This window comes from Rattus norvegicus, chromosome 17 (genome assembly GCF_036323735.1).
Source record: "Rattus norvegicus strain BN/NHsdMcwi chromosome 17, GRCr8, whole genome shotgun sequence".
Lineage (NCBI taxonomy): Eukaryota > Metazoa > Chordata > Mammalia > Rodentia > Muridae > Rattus > Rattus norvegicus.
The window spans coordinates 35,416,469-35,437,128 of record NC_086035.1 but is presented as its reverse complement, the minus strand read 5'-3'; the positions used below and the strand labels follow the sequence as shown (position 1 = coordinate 35,437,128).

Genomic DNA, 20,660 nt, shown 5'->3' with positions numbered 1-20,660 from the left:
TGACTATAGTTCTTGGGGATCTGATGCCCCTTCTGGACTCATCAGGAACACTCATATGTGTGAGCACATACACACTTACACACTAAATAAATACAAATATTAAACAAAAGACTTTTCATTCCAAGTCGGTTTTTAAAAATTTATATTATTATTATTATTATTATTATTATTATTATATTTTTAATCTAGACGTGTATTTAGGAACTGATATCAACACAAAACTTCATGGGTGTCTGGCAAAGGAAATTGTGCAATGGAGGTTTTTCTCACAGTGAGTGTATATAGAGAGCGCTCTGAAAACAACAGTCATTAATCTTTTGCACTTAGACTAACAACTTCATACTTAATGGCCACCAAAGGGTACTCACAAGTTTCTTAAAGGCTCATTGGGTCATCCATGAACCAATATCTAGTGAAAAATTTAACCAACCCCCCCTTTAAAAAACCCTCAGAAAGATGCCTCAACTTTTTGTTTTGTAAGGATGTAATTTTTCAGTTAGCTAAATAAAATGTTTATTTCATGTGTGACTCCCTTGGAGCTGAAGAGTTTTGCTCAGTTTCCCTTTACAAAGCTTTGGACTTCAGCTCATCTGCCAGGGAAACACACTCATTCTGACTCGGAAGGAAGGGACAATGTGACCCCCGTGCTTGTTTCTTAATTCAGCTCTCTGAACTTTCCAGGGTGGCTCCTGGTCTTGGTATCCACTAAGTATCCTTTGTCATTTATTCATCAAATGTCAGCGGAGAAGGCGATTTTTCCCAGGACGTACAAAACTTCATTCAGCCCATCTTAACCTAACTTTGAAAGGTCACTCTGTAAAAGATGAATTATAAACTATCCTGTAAAACTATCTGCTTAATAGACTGGGTGACCAAATGAGACAAGAACAAGTGTGCAGAAATTCTCACAGGACCCTGAGAGAAGGGGACTCCCCCATCCCGCCCCAAGAGCTGCCAGGAAACACAGTGAGGTCCAGTGGTTCAGGTCTTACAGAGAGGTGAGAGAGTCAATCTCAGTATTCTCAATCCCCCTTACCCCACCCATGTGGTCCCCCCTCCATCCTGCAAGTACAGCAGAAAACAGAAACTAAAGCCAGTCTTTCCACAGACTGAAAAAATTCTGAACCTGGAGGGTGCTTAGCAGTCTTAGATTTGAGAGAGGGATCCAGGGTCTCCCAAGTCAGCGGCCATGGAGAAAGAGGCCTCTGGACCCAGCCAGCTCTTGTGCCTCCTGGTCAACTAACTGGTTACTGAGCTGACCCCTCACAGCTTCAGGGACCTCATTCTGCAGTGTCTGACTTCTGAGCATGGAAACACCATTGAGGGCAAACAGAAAAGGACACTTCTCAACTTCAGTTCCTGTCCAGGCTTCCAGCCTGTTACATCATCAGAGGTTGTTGTCACTGGCCTCAAATCTCAGCTGTAGATTTCCCAAGTGCTCAAGTTGAGAGGGAAATTGGTTCTAACTCCACTGCTGGGAAACATGCGTAAACACACGGTACATAAGAAAGCAATGATTTCCCACAGGTTCTAACTGCTGACTGCATGCTGTCAGAACCACTCTATTCCCCCCATTTCTTCTCAAACAACACCCTGCAATACTATACTAAAAACTTTGGAGAGAAAAATGAGAAACAACTATTAGAAGGAAGGCAGCTGCTATTCAAGCACTGGCCTAAATTGGAGTATCTGGGTGAATGCCTTTAATTCAGTAAGAGAAGGGACTATATAACCCCACTTTGTATTAGAAAAAGCAAATGGGGTCTCTAACCTCGTGTGAGTCTTTGACTGTACACAGAATGTGAAGTGTTTTCTTTACTTTTCTTTCTTTCTTTCTCTCTTTTTTTCTTTTTCTTTTCTGTTTTTTATGAGCATTTTACACATAGAAAACCCAAAAAGTAGATTTGGAAAATAATGTCAATGTAATTTCTACGTTCAAATTCTACATTATAACAAGTTTTAATATTTCAATGTGACTTTCAAGAGGAACAAAAAAGAAATGCTACCCCCCAACAAAGTTCAGAGTCAGTTTGAAGAATTCATAAACATTCACACACACATATACACACCGTGAGAGAAACATCTATTGTTGGAAAAGCTGTAGGGGGGAAGAAATGACCTCCTGAAGGAACCTGGTAGTTGCTTTTTCTACGTTGGGCTTGGAGATGGCCTCCTGAGATTCTAGAACTTGGGTGGCTGAGGCTGGAGGCTCATCAGAGGTTTGAGGCCATCTGGCTACACAGGAGTTCCAGGCCGGTTTAGGCTCCAGTGTCTCAGAAGCAAAACAGTTTTTCTATCCATACTTGTTTCCAAAAAAGAAGGGAGATTAAGCTGTATAGGCTTATAATCATTTATACCACAGTCCTGATCAGCTTGAATTTTATCTGTTTGCCCTACAAAATATTATGACACGCTACTATTGTGGCTACATTTTCTTTTCCAGTGTAGATAATAAAATACAGTTTTTCTACCTGACTAACTTCTGAATGCATGACTCTGGGAAATGTCAAATGTCTTTCATTAGCTCCAGTCAAATTAAGTTTGGATTTTTTTTTCTCTCTCCCCTAAGCTGCCTGGAACATGTTAAACACAAGGCTGTGACCTTAAACTGTGGAATAATCTTTCCAGTGTCTATGTGGAGAAGCCTGCCCTTACAGTACACACCTTTAGACTAATTACTGTAGTGTGCTGTTGCCAGTGAAGCGCTGTAATTACACTGGGAGAAAAGCATGGTCCCCTTCCCTGCTAATGAAAATGATAACCTTTCCATTTTGACTCATCACTCACAACAGGCAGAGCGTGCGGCACTGGGTCTCCATCACTCTCTTTCCTGACTGTTCACGCACACTTCTGTGTTCTCGTGTGCCAGGCGCTGGAACTGAAGAAGCACACTCAGGTATACTAACGACAGAGCCAACAGTGATGACAGCAATGGCGCTGGACTTTAACAGCATTCTCACTGTACAGTTCCATCCAGTCTGTAGTGCAAGAGGTATGCGGCACAGGAATGTGTGTCAGAAAAGGTGAGGCCGCAGAAAACAAGTGGTGAGCCTCAGATCGGCAGGCACAGAGCTAGCTCGCAGCTGCCTGGGCTGCTCCAGGGCCCGTAAGAGATGGTGGCATTTATGCTTAAGGGAATGTGTGTCTAATTATGAAACAACGATAAAAACATTTTAGTGTCTTAGAAAAGACATTTTTCCTCCACATGGAAAAACGTTGTTTAGCTACACTTATTAACGGGGCTAGTTTTAGTCAAGCGGGAAAAACACTCCTTTGAGGCAGAATGTCTGTACTTTTAAAGTCATCTCTATTTGCATACAGATTAAATGCTATGAGGACCCCACTGTATCTCTTATTCTTCCTTTCACTTAGACATTACCTAAACAGGAAGAAATTCTGAAAACCAGGTCCTTCCAAAGCCCTTTCAAAATTACACAGACACAGGAACTAGAGTCCAGACAGTTGAGGCTAACTGAAGCCACTGTGCCAGAAGCCTCAGACCTTTCCTGTAATGGTGGCCCTGTGACCACCCGGCCACAAAGGCAAATCTTGGTAGTTTCTTCCCAGCTGGAGGCCAAGCTTCATTCCAGCACTGTTTTCACAAAACTCACAGAACCAAAAGCAGTAGTGCCCAGCCGCCTGGTGACCACCTGAGACTGCTCCACAGTCGCCTACACCTACCTGCTTTAGTGGAAGTATGTGTGTGTATGAGAGAGTGTGAATATGTATGTGTGTGTATGAGTGTGTGTGTGTGTGTGTGTGTGTGTGTGTGTATGTAAGAACGTGTGAGTGCGTGTGTGTACTTAACTGAGGTACTGATGGACAGTGTGAGACACATGTTGTCAGTGAACTAACACAAATCCTTTCCCCTTATCAGATTTGGCACTGGTCCGTTCGATCTACTCTTTCCAGCCCAGGATAAGCTCTTCTATGCTCAGGGGTATGGCGACATGCTTAGCACTCAGAGCTAACCGACTTGTTTGGCTAGATGTTGGCAGTAAAAGCTACCCATGGAATCTTATTACTGTGATTACATGGCCTCATGTGAGATATATGGATAGAGTTCCCTACCCCTTTTAAGATTTAGTTTTGTTTTGCATTTTTAATAATGTGTGTGTGTAGGGGCATGGGTATAGGGTGTGTGTATGTCTGTATTGATGCCTGTGGAGGTTAAAGGCAAAAGGTTAAAGATAAAAGGTAAAAGGTGCCTCTGGGCTATCTGACCTTGGTGCCAGGAACAGAACCTGGGTCCTCTGGAAGAGCAAGACATGTTCGTAACCACTGGGCCATCAGCTCTCCAGAGCCCTGTTCCCCAAAGCCCAATCATAACAACTTAACCCTTGACTCACCTTTACCCCACTAGTTTTCCCCACTGGTTTCCTTTGGTCACTTTGGCAAGGCTGGGCCAAATTTTTTTGATAAGCATCTCATAAAGGAAGACAAACACATTACACACTATGACCATATGTCATTTTATCAACTATACAGAAAGGCAAAAAAAGTATAAAATGATTCAAAAATAAAAGTTTTCATAAAACATTTTGTCATAACTGGTATATGTCCATGAGATAACTTTACCACACCAATCCAGTTATGGAGCCTTGTCCCAACTGATATATCTATAGCATGACTATACATTTAAATTTTAATTAGTTTAATTTAATTGTTGCACAGGCAACAAATCCAATTGAAATGTGCTATAAGTAAAGTACCCACTGGTACAAAACACAAAAAAACAACATAAGGCTGCAAATGTGGCTCAGTTGTTAGTGTTTGTGTCCCACACAGTAGGTTCAAGGTTCTATCCCCAACACCATCAGAAGGGCGTGTGCTAGCACATGCTTGGGACCCCAGCACCTATAGAAGGGGGTGTGCTAGCCCATGCTTGGGACCCCAAAACGTGGAACATGGAGGTGGGAAGATCCGAAGTCTGAGGTAGCGCTTGGCTACAGGAGCATGATGCTGGCCTGTATAACTGAGACCTTTATTTAAAACAGAAAGTCAGGATGAATAGAATCATGTAGAATTCTCCACTGGATTTTAGACTGTTTTCTTGTTAAAACACCACTTTTGGTATACTTAAATTATATATATATATATATATGTATATATGTATACATATATATATATATCTCACATACATAAGAGGATCTGTCAGAGAATCTCACAGGTCACAGCACTCCATGTACTATTTAGAAGAGGACCATGCTGGTAATTTTTCAAAAGACATTAAAAACTCACCACGGATACTCTTAATTGTGGTGACCTATAAGTCTATGCTTCAGTCTTAGAAAAGAAGGCAGGTGTATCTGCAGATTGTAAAGTCAGGCTAAATTGTTGTTTGGGCCATTAAATTATTCTTGCTTCTCCCCAACTCCCTTCAAATTATAGCTTCCCTAACATTTTAGGGTGTAATCAACTTGAGACTTATACAGAGATTTTAGCGAGGTCTTGGGACCAGAGGAGAGATGATCCAAATTGTCACCTATTCTTTATGACTGAAAGAGTGGCCACAGAAACAGCAATGGCAAAGGAACTTAAAAGGAGGAGAGAGAATGGTCATTTTCAAATGAAAAACAAAAAACAACTTTAAGTCAAAACATGAAGGCCTGAAATACATACTGCCTTTGGTAAAATAAATCTTTTATTATCCACCTTCCTACCAAAGAAGTCAGTGTACACAGAACTGATAAATAGCAAGTGTGGTGAGACACAGCCCACTATCTGCAAAGCATTTGCCAGTCAGGACTGAGGCTGAGGAAACAGAAAGGATTAAGCAGAAATCAAAGACCGCCAAGCTCCAATGTGTCTAATTAGCATAACAAAAGACACAGCCACAATCTTTCAGCAGCGGGCCACACATCTCATTAAAGAAGGCTGAATAGCAATTATTCTCTCCAGCCATCCTTCCTTTTCCTTGCTTCTAGGCTTAGCTCTGGGAGACCCTGAGACCTGAGCTGGAGAGCCTCTGCTTTGTTAGCGACGCATCCAGGCAGTAAGGGGGAAATCCCACTCGCAGGACCAGACACCTGCATCTCTCAGTCTTCTCTGCTGGGGTAATGGATCTTCTTTAAGCACAAACAAGTCCTGCTATCCATCTGATCAGACTCTACTGAGAGATGTTCTTGTTGACTTAACAAAACAAGACCCCAAACTAAATCCCAACCCCCTTAAAGGTCTGTATGGAAAGAAAATGCCACCTATGTGTTTCTCTTCACCCATTCTAGCTATTCCTTTTCAATGCTACACCCCTGTCTGAGACATAATGAAACGAAATTGAAATCCTACCAAATTCTGTTGCAACCTGTAATTAGCTGGGTGCACATGTGCACGCACACATCCTGCAATTTAAATGAGAGTAGCTTGGTTCAGACCTAGTCTCCGTGCTTCCTTTGGATGACAGACAAGTGTGAAAATACATGAAATTCAACATAGGGAGGCAGGGCTTGTGGACAGGGGACTTTTTTGCACACATTTAAACGAAGAATAAAAGATCCTACATAACCAAAGAAGCAAACACACTTATTTCTCGAGAGTGACTGCTGAGAAAAACAAAAGTCTCACTGATTTCTAATATTCATCTTCTGGGGTGAGGACTGAGACGGGAGAGGAACAGAAACGTGACAGTCATTTACGCTAAGCAATCTTCAGTTCTGAGCCCTGCTTTTTGATCAGTAATGCCCTTTTCAAAAGGAAATTTGGTGCGAGGGTTCTTTGATTTTTTTTCCCTCCTTTCCCATAATGGCTTCAGCTGCCAAACACAATATTGCATTGTGGACCAAAGCCAAATCTAGCCAGGTCTGTGGGCTCTCTAGGAAAGCTGTTTATCACAGATGCAGACAGGAGCCTCTGCTGCAGCTCCCAGGACAGCACGGGGAAAGCCAGCCAACTGGCTGGACCGGCTGGGAAAGCCTAGGCAGTCTGTCTGGGTCTTCCAAACTTCTCTAAGACTACTGTATGGCAGGCACCAGCAGACACTGGGACTACTGAAGCCAGGCTGAAAGTCGGGCCAGACATTCTAATGCTATAATACTTTGTGTGAGACCGTATATAGTTAAAGTAACCTTTGGAGAACACTTAAATCCTAAAACGCCTTCTCTGTTCGGTAAAGGACTTGGGATTCAAGAGTTGTGCCTGTGGCATACATCCTAACCAGGACTAGGCCCACCCATGCCAGCTCCCTGTGTCCTCCTGATGCTCCAGCACACCAGGTGCTGTGAAAGTCCCTGTTGCCCTAAAGTTACAGAAAGTCAGACCTTTCCTTTCTCCTAGTGATTGGTGTGAGACTCTTCGGGGAGACTGCCTGGGGTCTACATATAAACACTACTTTCTGAAGAGGCCCATCAGCCTCCGCCCACCATTCCTCTGGTGGTGGCTATCCTTGCCCTCTCTTACTCCAACCCTTAATGAAGTTTCTCTCCGGGTTTTAAAAGGAAGCCTTCGTGAGGCCCTATCTTTTTCAGACTGCACACACTGTATCGTTTCCATCCAGTGCACTTCCTCCTGCCTGGAGATTCAGCCAGGTCTTGAGATGTTCTCATCCTCTTAGCAAGGGAATGACACGTGCTAGACTCCTGTGCAAACCAAGCATGCTGTTGTGATTCTTCTCACATGCCAAGTTAGTCTTTCTTGACATTTCACACTGGGGGCACAGCAGGAATTTTTTTTTTGATTCCCCAATGACTCTCAATCCTGTTTAAGAGATCAAGATTATTATAGAAATATTTATTTATATGGTGATTTAAAGCTTTGATTCAAATATGCAATAACATACTATGAATGGTAGCTTGTTCTCACTTTAAAGTCCATTCACAGTTCATTTCTAAGTTATGTCTGGAACTCTCAATGTGAACTCTGACCCTGATAGGAGAAGAAGCTAAGGACCCTCAGGAGGGAAGGTCTTTTACTGTGGATTTTGTCTAGGAGCCGAAAACTTGACTTCAAGTGACAAAGCTGAAATTGCCTACAGGGACTGTGCAGAGATTTCTGAAGCAATCTCAAAGGACAATGTTGGAGACCATCTCTGCTTCCTTTCTTGCAGTCAGCATGTTAGTGGCCCTTTCTTATCCCAGGCAACATGTGGCAACAGGGTTGGTCCTGCATGCTACCTGGGAATCCCTCTTGGGATTCTGAGTCTCATTAATAATTTAAGACCATATTTACAAGAAAGCTCAAGGACAATTTTGTCAGAATTGAAAAGAAAAAACTTCCAGGTACACAAGCTGTAAGTGTTGGCAGCTGCCTAGAGGAGAAAGACATTGAGGAGGAAAAGACAAAGCCACGACCTCTGTAAGCAGGCACATGGTGAACAAGCAGCCCCATGCAGGTTTCCAGAGAAAGAGTAAAACAGACCAAAGGACCAGAGAAAGCATATGTAGGCTCCAGCCAGCAGACAGAGACAGGTAGACAGAAAAGAAGGGGAAAAAAGTTTTGTCATTCTGAGTTAGGACTCAGAAAGGTGGAGAGACCTAACAGTATTCACAGTGTCTCTTTTATGACTGCACAAAGAACAAGGATTCTGGGCAGGAAGAGTACCTGATCTTAGTAAAGGGATGATTATTCCTCCTGTCTCTTTAGTGTGACTAAAGGCCAATCAGCCTTTCTGAGGCAGTCCCTTTCTTAGGTGATGGACCAGCCCAACTGGATTAACTCCTAGGTGAGGAGAAGAGGGCATGTAGACTCTTCTTTTGACCAAAAGGTAATAGCTTTCCCTTAATTGTCCCATACCACTACAATAATAAAAGGATAATGAAAGAATGGACAGAAGAAACTTTTACTTTCTGAACTGTATTATTAGAATAATTATGTGCCCTGTGTCTTGAGTTGCTTTCATATTAACAGGCTGACATGATGGAGGACGAGTCTATCTTATGAGAGCTGATAGCACTGGGCTGCCCTCTAGGTAGCACCACAGCTAAAGACTTCATGTAAGTCAAAGAGAGAAGCTCAAGAACTTCATGTGAGTAATCAAACTTCTCATGAACCTTTCATTTACTATGCAAATGTAGCTCTGTGAACAGAAACATTTATTGCAGTATTCTCTGTCTGTCTGTCTGTGAATTTGATACAAGGTTTCATGTAGCTCAGGTAAGCTGTAATCCTGCTGTGTAGCTGAAGAAGGTTTTGAACTTCTGCTCTTACTGCCTTAACTTCCCAAGTGATGTGATTACAGGTATGTTACACACTACAGTACCAATTATAACATACTTACGGTAGCTATGTTATTGCTGGGTGTCTTTTAAGAAACGAGTCATGAGATTGTTCTAAGTAGAATGAAGTTAACTATGCATAGGGCCTTTTTGAATTTCCTGCCTCAAGATGGTAGAAAGGTTGTGAACGTAACATGGGAGGAAGGGATGTGTGACTAGGGAGATGGCTCAGTGGGTAAGGTGAGGACCCCCATTCAGATCCCCAGCAACCCCATAAAAAGCCAGGTGGAATAATTTTGTAAGTCTCAGGGTTAGCAGAGACAGGAAGATCCCTGCCAGCCAATCAAGCCCATCAGTGAGCTTCAGGGAAGTGAGAGACCCTGACCAAAAAAACCAAGGTGGACATTAAATGAGAAAGACCCTGGCCTCTGCAAGTGCACACAGGCTGCATGAACCTAAGTACAGGTGCACACACTCACATGATGGACTGGGATGTAGTTCAGTAGGTAAAGTATTTGTCTAGTACATATAGACACATATGTACTATATGCACACGAACATGCCTTCGATCCCAGGACCACATAAAACTTCTTGTGGCACAAGCCTGACATTCTAATATTCTTGTAGAAGTGACAGGACGGTCAGCAGTTCAAGGCCATCCTTAACTAGTGAGCGAGTTAGAGGCCAGCCTGGATGGAGTACATGAGGCCCAGCTTTCCTGTGAGTTTGCTTATTTATTTATTTTTAGCATCATATTAATATGCCACTCTAGATTATGTCTCAACATGATAGCTAGCAGAGTGAAGGGTTCCAGGAAGGATTGGGCTCCTGGATATGAAGGGCAGATCAGCATCTTGGGTAGGCACGTGGGGTCCTACTGAAGACCAGCTATGAAAAGCTAAGTTTGCCCCAGTTAGAAGCCATGGCTCAGAAAGACTGCCAAAGTAAGACTAAATATGTTTAATGGGGGCAGGGGAGGAAAAGGGAGTATTTTCAATACTGATAAATCTATAATTAATTTTAAAGGAGTTATTGGAAAAATGAATTATGTTGGGAAAGAAAAAGATCCCAGAAACAATTCCTTTCGTTTGTAAAACACAATCCGGTGCCTGCCTGAAAGAGTTAAGGCTGTGTGTGCAATATAAATATTTATTATTCTTCTTTCAAAAGGATAAGAAGAATTTCCTCTGCACGCATGAATTTCAGATGGCCAAGCAAACATGCAGATATGGCCCAGACCCATCATCTTAATGAGGATGTGGTAATGATAATGATTTTTCCCCTGACCTGCTTATATGTGATCAAAACCTAGAGGTTTTGATTTTATTCTAAGCCATGCACAGGCCCAGGGACGGATAATGCTGTTGGAAGCATATGAGCCGGGTGACGGGAGTATCAGCGAGGGCTTAAAGTGGGCCCAGGGTGAAAGATTCATTAAAAGTGATAAACAGATAGGCCTTGTCTAATGCTTGCCATTGCATATTCAACATAGCATGGCAGTGACGATGCATTCTAACTGTATTTTTAAGAGTGCTGCCAGGTTTTAATTACAGATTAAACAGTTATTTGAAAATGAGTACTTCTTCATTAATAAACCAAAACCATAATAATAAACAATACTTCGTTCCTAAACAGTACACCTGATAGCATGAAGTTTTTTTTTTTTCATCTTTATTAACTTGGGTATTTCTTATTTACATTTCGATTGTTATTCCCTTTCCCGGTTTCCAGGCCAACATCCCCCTAAGCCCTCCCCCTCCCCTTCTATATGGGTGTTCCCCTCCCCATCCTCCCCCCATTACCACCCTCCCCTCAACAATCACATTCACTGGGGGTTCAGTCTTAGCAGGACCCAGGACTTCCCCTTCCACTGGTGCTCTTACTAGGCTATTCATTGCTACCTATGAGGTCAGAGTCCAGGGTCAGTCCATGTATAGTCTTTAGGTAGTGGCTTAGTCCCTGGAAGCTCTGGTTGCTTGGCATTGTTGTTCATATGGGGTCTCGAGCCCCTTCAAGCTCTTCCAGTCCTTTCTCTGATTCCTTCAACGGGGGTCCCATTCTCAGTTCAGTGGTTTGCTGCTGGCATTCGCCTATGTGTTTGCTGTATTCTGGCTGTGTCTCTCAGGAGAGATCTACATCCGGCTCCTGTCGGCCTGCCCTTCTTTGCTTCATCCATCTTGTCTAATTGGGTGGCTGTATATGCATGGGCCACATGTGGGGCAGGCTCTGAATGGGTGTTCCTTCTGTCTCTGTTTTAATCTTTGCCTCTCTATTCCCTGCCAAGGGTATTCTTGTTCCCCTTTTAAAGAAGGAGTGAAGCATTCACATTTTGATCATCCGTCTTGAGTTTCATTTGTTCTAGTCATCTAGGGTAATTCAAGCATTTGGGCTAATAGCCACTTATCAATGAGTGCATACCATGTGTGTTTCTCTGTGATTGGGTTACCTCACTCAGGATGATATTTTCCAGTTCCCTCCATTTGCCTATGAATTTCATAAAGTCATTGTTTTTGATAGCTGAGTAATATTCCATTGTGTAGATGTACCACATTTTCTGTATCCATTCCTCTGTTGAAGGGCATGTGGGTTCTTTCCAGCTTCTGGCTATTATAAATAAGGCTGCGATGAACATAGTAGAGCAGATAGCACCAAGTTTAAGAGCAGTGCATGCAGTGGTCCCCTGGTAGGAAAAACAGCCTACGTGATTGTAAGCAAGCTAATCGCCACCCATCTCGCACTGCTGTGTGTGGGGGGAACTGCGTCTCTTCTTCACACCGGTCTCTCTCTCTCTCGCTGGAGTGAACTCGGCTGCTAGGCTTGGCAGAGGCCACCTTTACCTTGAGTCATCCTGCTGGCCCTACCTTGAACATTTTTGAGAGAAATAAACATCCAAGATAAAAGCACACAACTATATTTTTTTCCATTTGTCCACCAGTGTTTGAAACAATGCCTCTGTCACAGCAATTCGCAGTATTTCCTGACTGGTGAATCAGCCTTTAGTGGGTATGTGGTTCTGTCTGAAGCTGTACCAAGGAACATCAATATTCTGAAAAGTCTCTAACTTGGACTCTACCCAGTGCTATCTTTTCCCATAGAGGCTTTACCTCTGTAACTTTCAGTAAGGGCCACAGACAATGTCCATCTTTCAGTTAATGCCTACAGTAGAGGGGGGCTGAAATAACCACCTTATCCACGAAGCTCTCGAGGTTTCAGTTTCACATCCCCCTTTGCTGCTTGCACCTCACAGAAACAGCTCCAAGCATCTCTGCGGAAGGCAACTGTGGGAGAGACCCCGCCCAGGCACCCAGTCCCCTGCAGATGCTTTCAGCATCCCATAGGCATTCTCTTTTTTGCTACTTCTGTAGGTGTCTAGAGCAACATAGAAGACAAGAACAAAGACATTGCAATAACCACTAACGGCACACATCAAAATCCTATCAGCTCGGGCAAGCCTAAAATGACGGGGAATGAAAGGAGGAATTCCAACATCATTCCCTAATTAGCTGAGAAAAGTAATTAAAATAGCTTATTAAAGATCTATGCACAGTTCTGTACTTAGGGCTAGATTATAGTACCAAATAGAGAACGGCACATGTCAAAATGCTGACTAGGAAAACTGTTCCAGTGAGATCTCTGTATCAAGCTGTGCTTCTATCATGAAGAAAGGGAGACTGGCCACCTTACATCTTTACAGTTCTGGATACACTGACATCTAAAATCCAGGCGGAGAAGCTGCCTAGGGCCTTCCTACTGTGTTATACCATTGGAGGAAGTGGACAGGCACAGAGACAGCTCTGTGTAAATGTTTAATACCACTCACTCACAGACTTCTGTGCTGAATACTGTGCTGTTTAGGGAGGCTAAGGAAGCATTAGGACGTGGGGCTCAGCTGAAGGACTTGGGGTGCTGGACTGTGTGTTATGGTGGTTTACGGTCTCACTTAGCTTCATTTCTAACCTATTCTTTCTCTTGGTATGCCAAGATGTACACAAGCAGCCTCATGCTCCTGCCGTCCTGACTTCTCTGCCATGACGTACTTCCTAGTCAGAATATCCTCCGCCTAGGCCTCAGAGAAAAGATGAGAGTGATACTGCCAAACATGTATTCTGTGCTCCTTAGGCTGTGACCGCATTCCTGACAAATGTGCCTGTGAAATCATGCTGTCTTGTTCAGAGACCAAGAAGACTCGTGGTGGGCTGGAACCATTCCCAGTACTGCCTACCCTGCTGGAATTACACCCTGATATGGCAGAAGCAACATGTGACCTGAGCAGAGTCAGGCGAGGTGCAAGCCCTGCTGGGCTGGGCTGGGCTGATCCTCTCCATACATATATCAAATATATGGAGAACCAGTTCCATCAATGCATGCAAGCCTGTCTGTATGTATGTGGTGTGTGTGTGTGTGTGTGTGTGTGTGTGTGTGTGTGTGTGTGTGTGTGTGTGTGAAAGAGAGAGACAGAGAAGAGTGAGGCAGAAGAGAAATTGTTTCAGTATGTATGTAGCTCTGGCTGGCCTAGAACTTACAATGTAGACTAGGATGACCTTGAACTCAAAGAGCTCCACCTGCCTCTATCTCCCAAGTGCTGAGATGAAAGCCATGTAGTACCTCGCTCAGCTAGCACCATCTCTTATCACACTGGCAGCTGCTAGGTAGAGCCAGGTGGTTGGTTTACATACCACGTTAATTGTGTCAAACGGCTGATTGGCCACGGTTGCTGGGACACTGATGTCGTGTTGTAACTGGAAAGGTACCTTTTCAGTTTTTTTTTTTTAAATAAAACAAACTCCTCAAACTCTGGTTCTAATATTAGTAATGTTCACAAAAATATTCTTACACACTACATTTGTACATAGAAAAATTCCACAGCCAGGGATTAGAGAGATGGCTCAGGGGTTAAGAGCACTGCCTGTTCTCAGGGGATCGGTTTACTTCCCAGTACCTATGAAATAGCTTACAACCATTTTAGATTTCAGCTCCAAGGGATCTGACGCCCTCTTCTGGCCTTTGATTTTATGCATACACAGACAAACATGAATGTGTATAGATACAGAGACACATACACAAAAATAATAATACATCTTTTTTAAAAACCCACAAACAAATGCTTACACCTCAAATGGTTCTCTTATTGTATGTTCTCCAGTGAAGTTACTTTTATATTTCACCTAAACATACATGTCAAGAAAGACTTCCATTTAATGTGTTCACTTAGCATATAATGACAGTAAGTGTTTTATTAATATAACAAGATTGGTGTTCAACACCACTTCGACCTGGAGGCCCGAAGACACTGTGTCCCAGAGTGTCCCCCTGTTCCCATAGCTGGTAGGTGACAACTATTCACCCTCTCACTCTGTAGTCCGGCTCTAGAGCCTGAGCTTCCACACCATGTTACAGCCTCAAGTTTAAAGTCAAGTTAGGGTTATAAAGAAACATTGCAAATGTGCAATTAATCCTGGAAACATGATCAGTACAAATAGCTGGTGAGAGCTTAAAATGATTTTTTTATTATTAGATGACCTTTTCTAAACCAATATGAAATATTCATGTTAAGAGATAAATATCAAGTGACACCTTGACAGCCACCAAGGGATCAAAGCCACAGCATGGTTAAGATGGTGACTTTTATACTCATTCATTTATTAGTAATTTAAATCTGCCTGGTCTCAAAAGGTGGATAAACTGGTATACACTATTAAGCACACACACCATGTAGCCTTTGAAAACGAAAACCAGAGAAGAAATCTGTGGAGAAAAGCAGACACTGGCTGTACTATTAACCTGGGCTAGACCTACATCTAAGTTAGGCCCATGCAGCTGCTCAAGAACGTCAATGTCACATCGATGGGCTCCATCCTTTCAACAAGGACACAGAAAGCCAGTGAGTGAGAAAAATTGACCTCTAATCCTAAATAATTTAGCCAGCCGATGATTCAGTCAGCAGACCTATTTTATCATCTCTGCCTCGGTAAGCATTTTGTATGAAGAGCTGCCCAAGATATGTCAAAACGGAACACTAAAATATATTGCTACTTCGAAGTGTTTCTGGCCGGCACCAGCACTGTAGCTGCCATCTCAGGGGGCCATCATTAATGGTCAACCGAATTAACACTCTCCTAATGGGGTTCTCTACCCTAGTTTACGTCTCTCTGATCATTTTCCATAATCCATCCAAGAAGATATTTTAGAAGCTCGAGTCTGGCCATGGTATGCTTCTACTTAAAGCCCCACAACGGCTCCCTGTGCGCACGGAGGAAAGCCCAGCACTCTATGCTGGCGCATGGCCTCTGCTTCAGTTTTCATCTGAGTGCACACGAGGTCAGATGATGAAGATGTTATAATTTATTTAACAACTTTCCTATTAAAAGACACCTGGCTTGCTGCCAGTTTTTGACTATTAGCAGTAACAGCGCATGCCTCTTTGGATATGTGGGCGAACATTTATCTAGGTGGGGAATTATCAGGAGGAAAGCGTGTTTCAGCATAACTGCTTTCTACAGCGGCTGTGCCAACTTATTCCTTTCTAGACAGTTTACAGCACTTTCTTTTTTTTTTACAACAACAGTATATAGTATCAATTTAAAAAATACCACAGCCCCACACACAACCACAGTCTCTGCTGACATAAAAGGTCAAGTTTTTGTTATAATTTTTATGTATTTTGACTTTGCCTATTTTTCTGCTGAGTTACAATGACGGAATTCCTCCTATGCTGTGTATCCCTAACGGCATCCTGTTATTTCTTATATAAAGTCTGTACTGCTTTGTACTAAAATTTAACAAAAGCCTCACTGGCTTTTTGATGAAGACTATCAAGTCTACAGAATCATGTGAGGACTTTGATATTGCCATAATCCAGTCTTACCCAGGGATAGACTTAAGCTTTATAATTTCATTTATGTATCATTTAAATTTTTAGATAATTATCACCTTTTATCATAAAGGTGCATATTTCTCTTTTCCCCCTCTACATTCATGTTAGTGTACTTGTGGGTGCATGTGTGAGGGTGCATGTGTGTGAGAGCCAGGTATACATGTTGAGGCAACTTGGGGGAGTAAATTTTCTCCTCCCAGCATGTGCATTCCAAAGGTTGAGCTTAGGTCATCTGGCTTTTCTGTAATCACTTCATCACTGAGCCACCATGCCTTTTCCTCTTTCTTTTTCACATATTTCTAGGGTATCTGCTTACTTAGGGCCTGTTACCTTCAGCATACCTGATCTTCTCCACTTCTTTTATTTAGATTAACCTTTTAGTTGCTTTTTCCCCTAAAGGGACCTCATATCTGGATTACACTCATTTGTTTTACAAATAATTCTCTTGGACTTCCTGTAATTGTTATGTTTATATCTGTAAAGTATATTAGATTAAAAGTTTCTTTTTTTTTTTTTTTGGTTCTTTTTTTCGGAGCTGGGGACCGAACCCAGGGCCTTGCGCTTCCTAGGTAAGCGCTCTACCACTGAGCTAAATCCCCAGCCCCTAGATTAAAAGTTTCAAGATGAAAACTATTCCCATTACTTCCCTGCCACTTTCCCAATACAGAGCACAGAACTTATTGTATATTGAGACAATAAACAATAACTTTTGAAAATTCATCTGTGGGGTATATATGTATATGCACATGCTGACATTTGACCTCTATATAACACACACACACACACACACACACACACACACACACACACACACACACACACAGGCGCGCGTGCGCACCATAAAGTATATAGGTTGTAGGCAATTTGAAGGGGTCAGTGTATCCTACCATGCGGGTTCCAAGGATCAAACTGAGGCCATCAGGCTGGCAGCCAGTGTTTTACTCATGGATCCATCTTGCCAGCCCAGAAAGAGATTTAAAATATTGATGCAGGAACTTCCTTTTACATTTTGTAAAGAAGAAAAGAATGTAAAGAATAAAAAAAGGCCACAATTAATGATACAAATGAAGGAACTAAAGACAGATGTGGTCTTCCTTGTGATCTCAGGAGGCAGAGACAGACGGCTTGTTGTGAGTGTCATGGTTGGTGGGCTCCAGAGTGAGTTCTATGCCAGCCTAAACTACAGAGTGACTCCATCTCTTTGCAAAAGCTGAAGGCGTCCTAAAGTCCATAACAATCACATGGAAGCCAACACCTCCACCAACCCCAACCCTAACAACCCCAACCCTAACAACCCCAACCCTAACAACCCCAACCCTAACAACCCCAACCCTAACAACCCCAACCCTAACAACCCCAACCCTAACAACCCCAACCCTAACAACCCCAACCCTAACAACCCCAACCCTAACAACCCCAACCCTAACAACCCCAACCCTAACAACCCCAACCCTAACAACCCCAACCCTAACAACCCCAACCCTAACAACCCCAACCCTAACAACCCCAACCCTAACAACCCCAACCCTAACAACCCCAACCCTAACAACCCCAACCCTAACAACCCCAACCCTAACAACCCCAACCCTAACAACCCCAACCCTAACAACCCCAACCCTAACAACCCCAACCCTAACAACCCCAACCCTAACAACCCCAACCCTAACAACCCCAACCCTAACAACCCCAACCCTAACAACCCCAACCCTAACAACCCCAACCCTAACAACCCCAACCCTAACAACCCCAACCCTAACAACCCCAACCCTAACAACCCCAACCCTAACAACCCCAACCCTAACAACCCCAACCCTAACAACCCCAACCCTAACAACCCCAACCCTAACAACCCCAACCCTAACAACCCCAACCCTAACAACCCCAACCCTAACAACCCCAACCCTAACAACCCCAACCCTAACAACCCCAACCCTAACAACCCCAACCCTAACAACCCCAACCCTAACAAGTCTATCTTGGTGCTTTCATCCTGTGAACTCCAGCAGGCAGATTCCACAGTAGCTCATCTTCTTGTCTCTACATGCACACACATAAACACATACACACCCACATGTTCATCAGACTAGCATAACCATCAGTAGGTTTGTTGACATTCTATAGGATAAAGGGAAAGTGTTTTTTAAAGACCCCAAGTTTATGATTTATGCCTACGAGTGAGAGAAACAATGTACTGGTGAAGAGAGCTTTGACCGGATTGATGCAAGTCTTCAGTAGGTTTGTCCACTCACAGTAATTCTTTTCATGAGAAGAACATTGCACAATGGTCTAATTCTATTCTCTCTTTAATGCCCAATGTGTAGGCCACCTTCTTTGCCTCTGCCACATTACTTTCATCTGGATAAAAACCCACACCAAGCAGGTCTAGTTTCTCTAAATAAGCAGCCTCTTCCTTGCCTCTTATTGAGTTTCCCAAAAGTTTTCTCAAGCACAGACTCTGTCTTGTAGTCTAGTGGGTACACTCAAATTAAGTTAGCTCCTGTCTTGGGCAGAAAAGAGCCTACTTATAACTGTTTCAATAAAAAAAAAGATATTTAGAAATAGGACAAAGGGAAAGTGGGAAAAAGAGAAGCAAAGACAGAGGATGAATATCAACCTTTGTTGGTTTTAAGATTAATATTTTACCTGAGAGAAAACTGATAAAAGTCTGCTATTAACATGGTCTGTGAGTATCACAGTACATTAACCATTGTTTTTTACAGTTCTTTGAGACTACATTAGTTTTTAAAATATGCTTGTTAGACCTTAGAAACACATGGTGTGCTTTTATTTTGAAATTGCCCCTTCTAAATTTTCCCAACAGACGTGCATTTCATGATGATTTGGAAGATAATAGTTCTATGGGAGTAATTCCATACAAAATCTGTGGCTATCAGCTAGGCATTAAAGGCAATCCCACTAAAGAACCAAACTGATTTCCCTGTAGCTTCCATGTTACCTGCGAACATTTGCCCAAGTGGGTCATCGTTCTAGGCCAGTGCAGAATCTTTGAGGTGTTTTCAATGGGCATGGTTCTCATGACTCATATATTTGAATTCTTGGTTCCCAGTTAGTGGAGTGTTTAGGAAGGATTAGGACATTTGGTCTTGTTGGAGGAAGTGTGTCACTGGGGTATGTTTGGAGGTGTTAAAAGTCCAAGCCAGGCCCAGTCTGTCTGTCTGTCATTTGCCTGTGTCTGTCTGCCTGTCTGTCTCTGTCTATCTCTTGCTTTGTCTACTGCTCGTGTATCAGATGTAAGTTTTCAACTACTCTACAGTGTCATGCCTGCTTGCCTGCTGCCATGTTTCTCACCATGATGGTCGTAGATAGACTCAACCTCAGAAACTCCAAGGAGCCCCTAATTAAAGCTTTCACTTTAAGTTGCTTTGGTCATGGTGTCTCTTCACAGCAATACAACAGTCACTAAGACAGCTCTCGTAACTATTCCATATTCCATCTCAACCTGATCTCAAATTCCCTTTCTGTGCAGTAGTGATGAACCAGTCACAGCACTGGTCATTCAGGCATGGGTCTTGGCAGGAGGAGGAGACTAGCAGCCTGGTATTGATTAAGATGGTCTCCACTCTGGCATAAAGAAGGGCTGGTGTGATCAAGTCCATTTCACTGTGGTTACACTGATCTACAAGACTTTTTATTTTGTACTTTGAGCTTCCTGCAGGTAACTAATTGTAGTTATGGCTACAGGTAGGATATACCCTAAGAACACTTCCACACCCTTCCTGATTGGTTACAGGGCCAGTCTCTGCAAGCACTGGGTCAGTAACAGCATTCCTATGAGCTCATGACTGCCATGGCTGTGCCACAGCTAGAAGATGCTATTCTGCAAGGGCTACACCACTATGCTTAGCATGTTAGATAGAATCTCTGCTTTGCTCAGGCTCTCCCCACATTTCCATTTTATAGCCTTAAAACTGGCTAGAACATTTTTTTTACAAAGTCTGAATCTAATACTCTGGAAACCTTTAATTGTCCCCTTTGTCTACTACACAGTGAAGTCCAACCATCATCTATGTCCCTACATTTCTGACTACTCCATAACCTTATATGTGATATCTCCCTTATGACAATACAGAAGCACATGCAGCTCTCAACACGGTTAACCACAATACAACTGTCCCCCACATCTAATGTGTCCGCTTGATTCCAAGTAGCAGAAAGTAAGATCCAGGCATGTTGGCACACATCTGCAATCCCAGTATTCAGGAGGTGACTGCAGGAGAATCATTAGGAATTGGAGGCTAGCCTCATCTATATAGCAATTTAGAGGTCAGTCTGGTCTACAGTGACTTTGTCTTTGAAACACAGGAAAACAAGCAAATGGAGGAAGCAGACTCTACCGAGGACTGTTCTATGGAGCCCATATGTGACACAGGTAACGGAACATGCGCAAGGCTCAAAAGGACACTAAGAAGCACCTCTTCTATCATCTGTTTCAACCGTGTGCACAGAAGAATTAACTTACTTCTCAATGGCCACAAAGTAAATGGAAGGGCCAGTGGATGGATGCAGGGTCTCCTATTACACCCATCTTCCACCTGAAGACTCAGACTGTCAGGCTATGTATGGCTTCCTTTGGCAAAGTTCCCTAGTGAACCCTGATCTAGAGGTCAGACACCCCC

At 42.9% G+C, this 20,660-nt stretch overlaps 1 protein-coding gene and 1 long non-coding RNA gene across 6 annotated transcripts in view; one reads left to right on the top strand and one right to left on the bottom strand.

The window, feature by feature from the left end:
* Cdkal1 (CDK5 regulatory subunit associated protein 1-like 1) overlaps positions 1–20,660 on the bottom strand; it is a 552,607-nt gene that overhangs the window by 42,699 nt on the left and 489,248 nt on the right.
* Positions 8,550–20,660, top strand: part of LOC120097731 (uncharacterized) — a 17,355-nt gene continuing 5,244 nt past the window's right edge. Inside the window, exons 1-3 of the long non-coding RNA XR_005495362.2 lie at positions 8,550–8,698; positions 8,842–8,959; positions 20,347–20,413. This is a non-coding gene — a long non-coding RNA (uncharacterized LOC120097731). The remainder of the gene's footprint in view (positions 8,699–8,841; positions 8,960–20,346; positions 20,414–20,660) is intronic.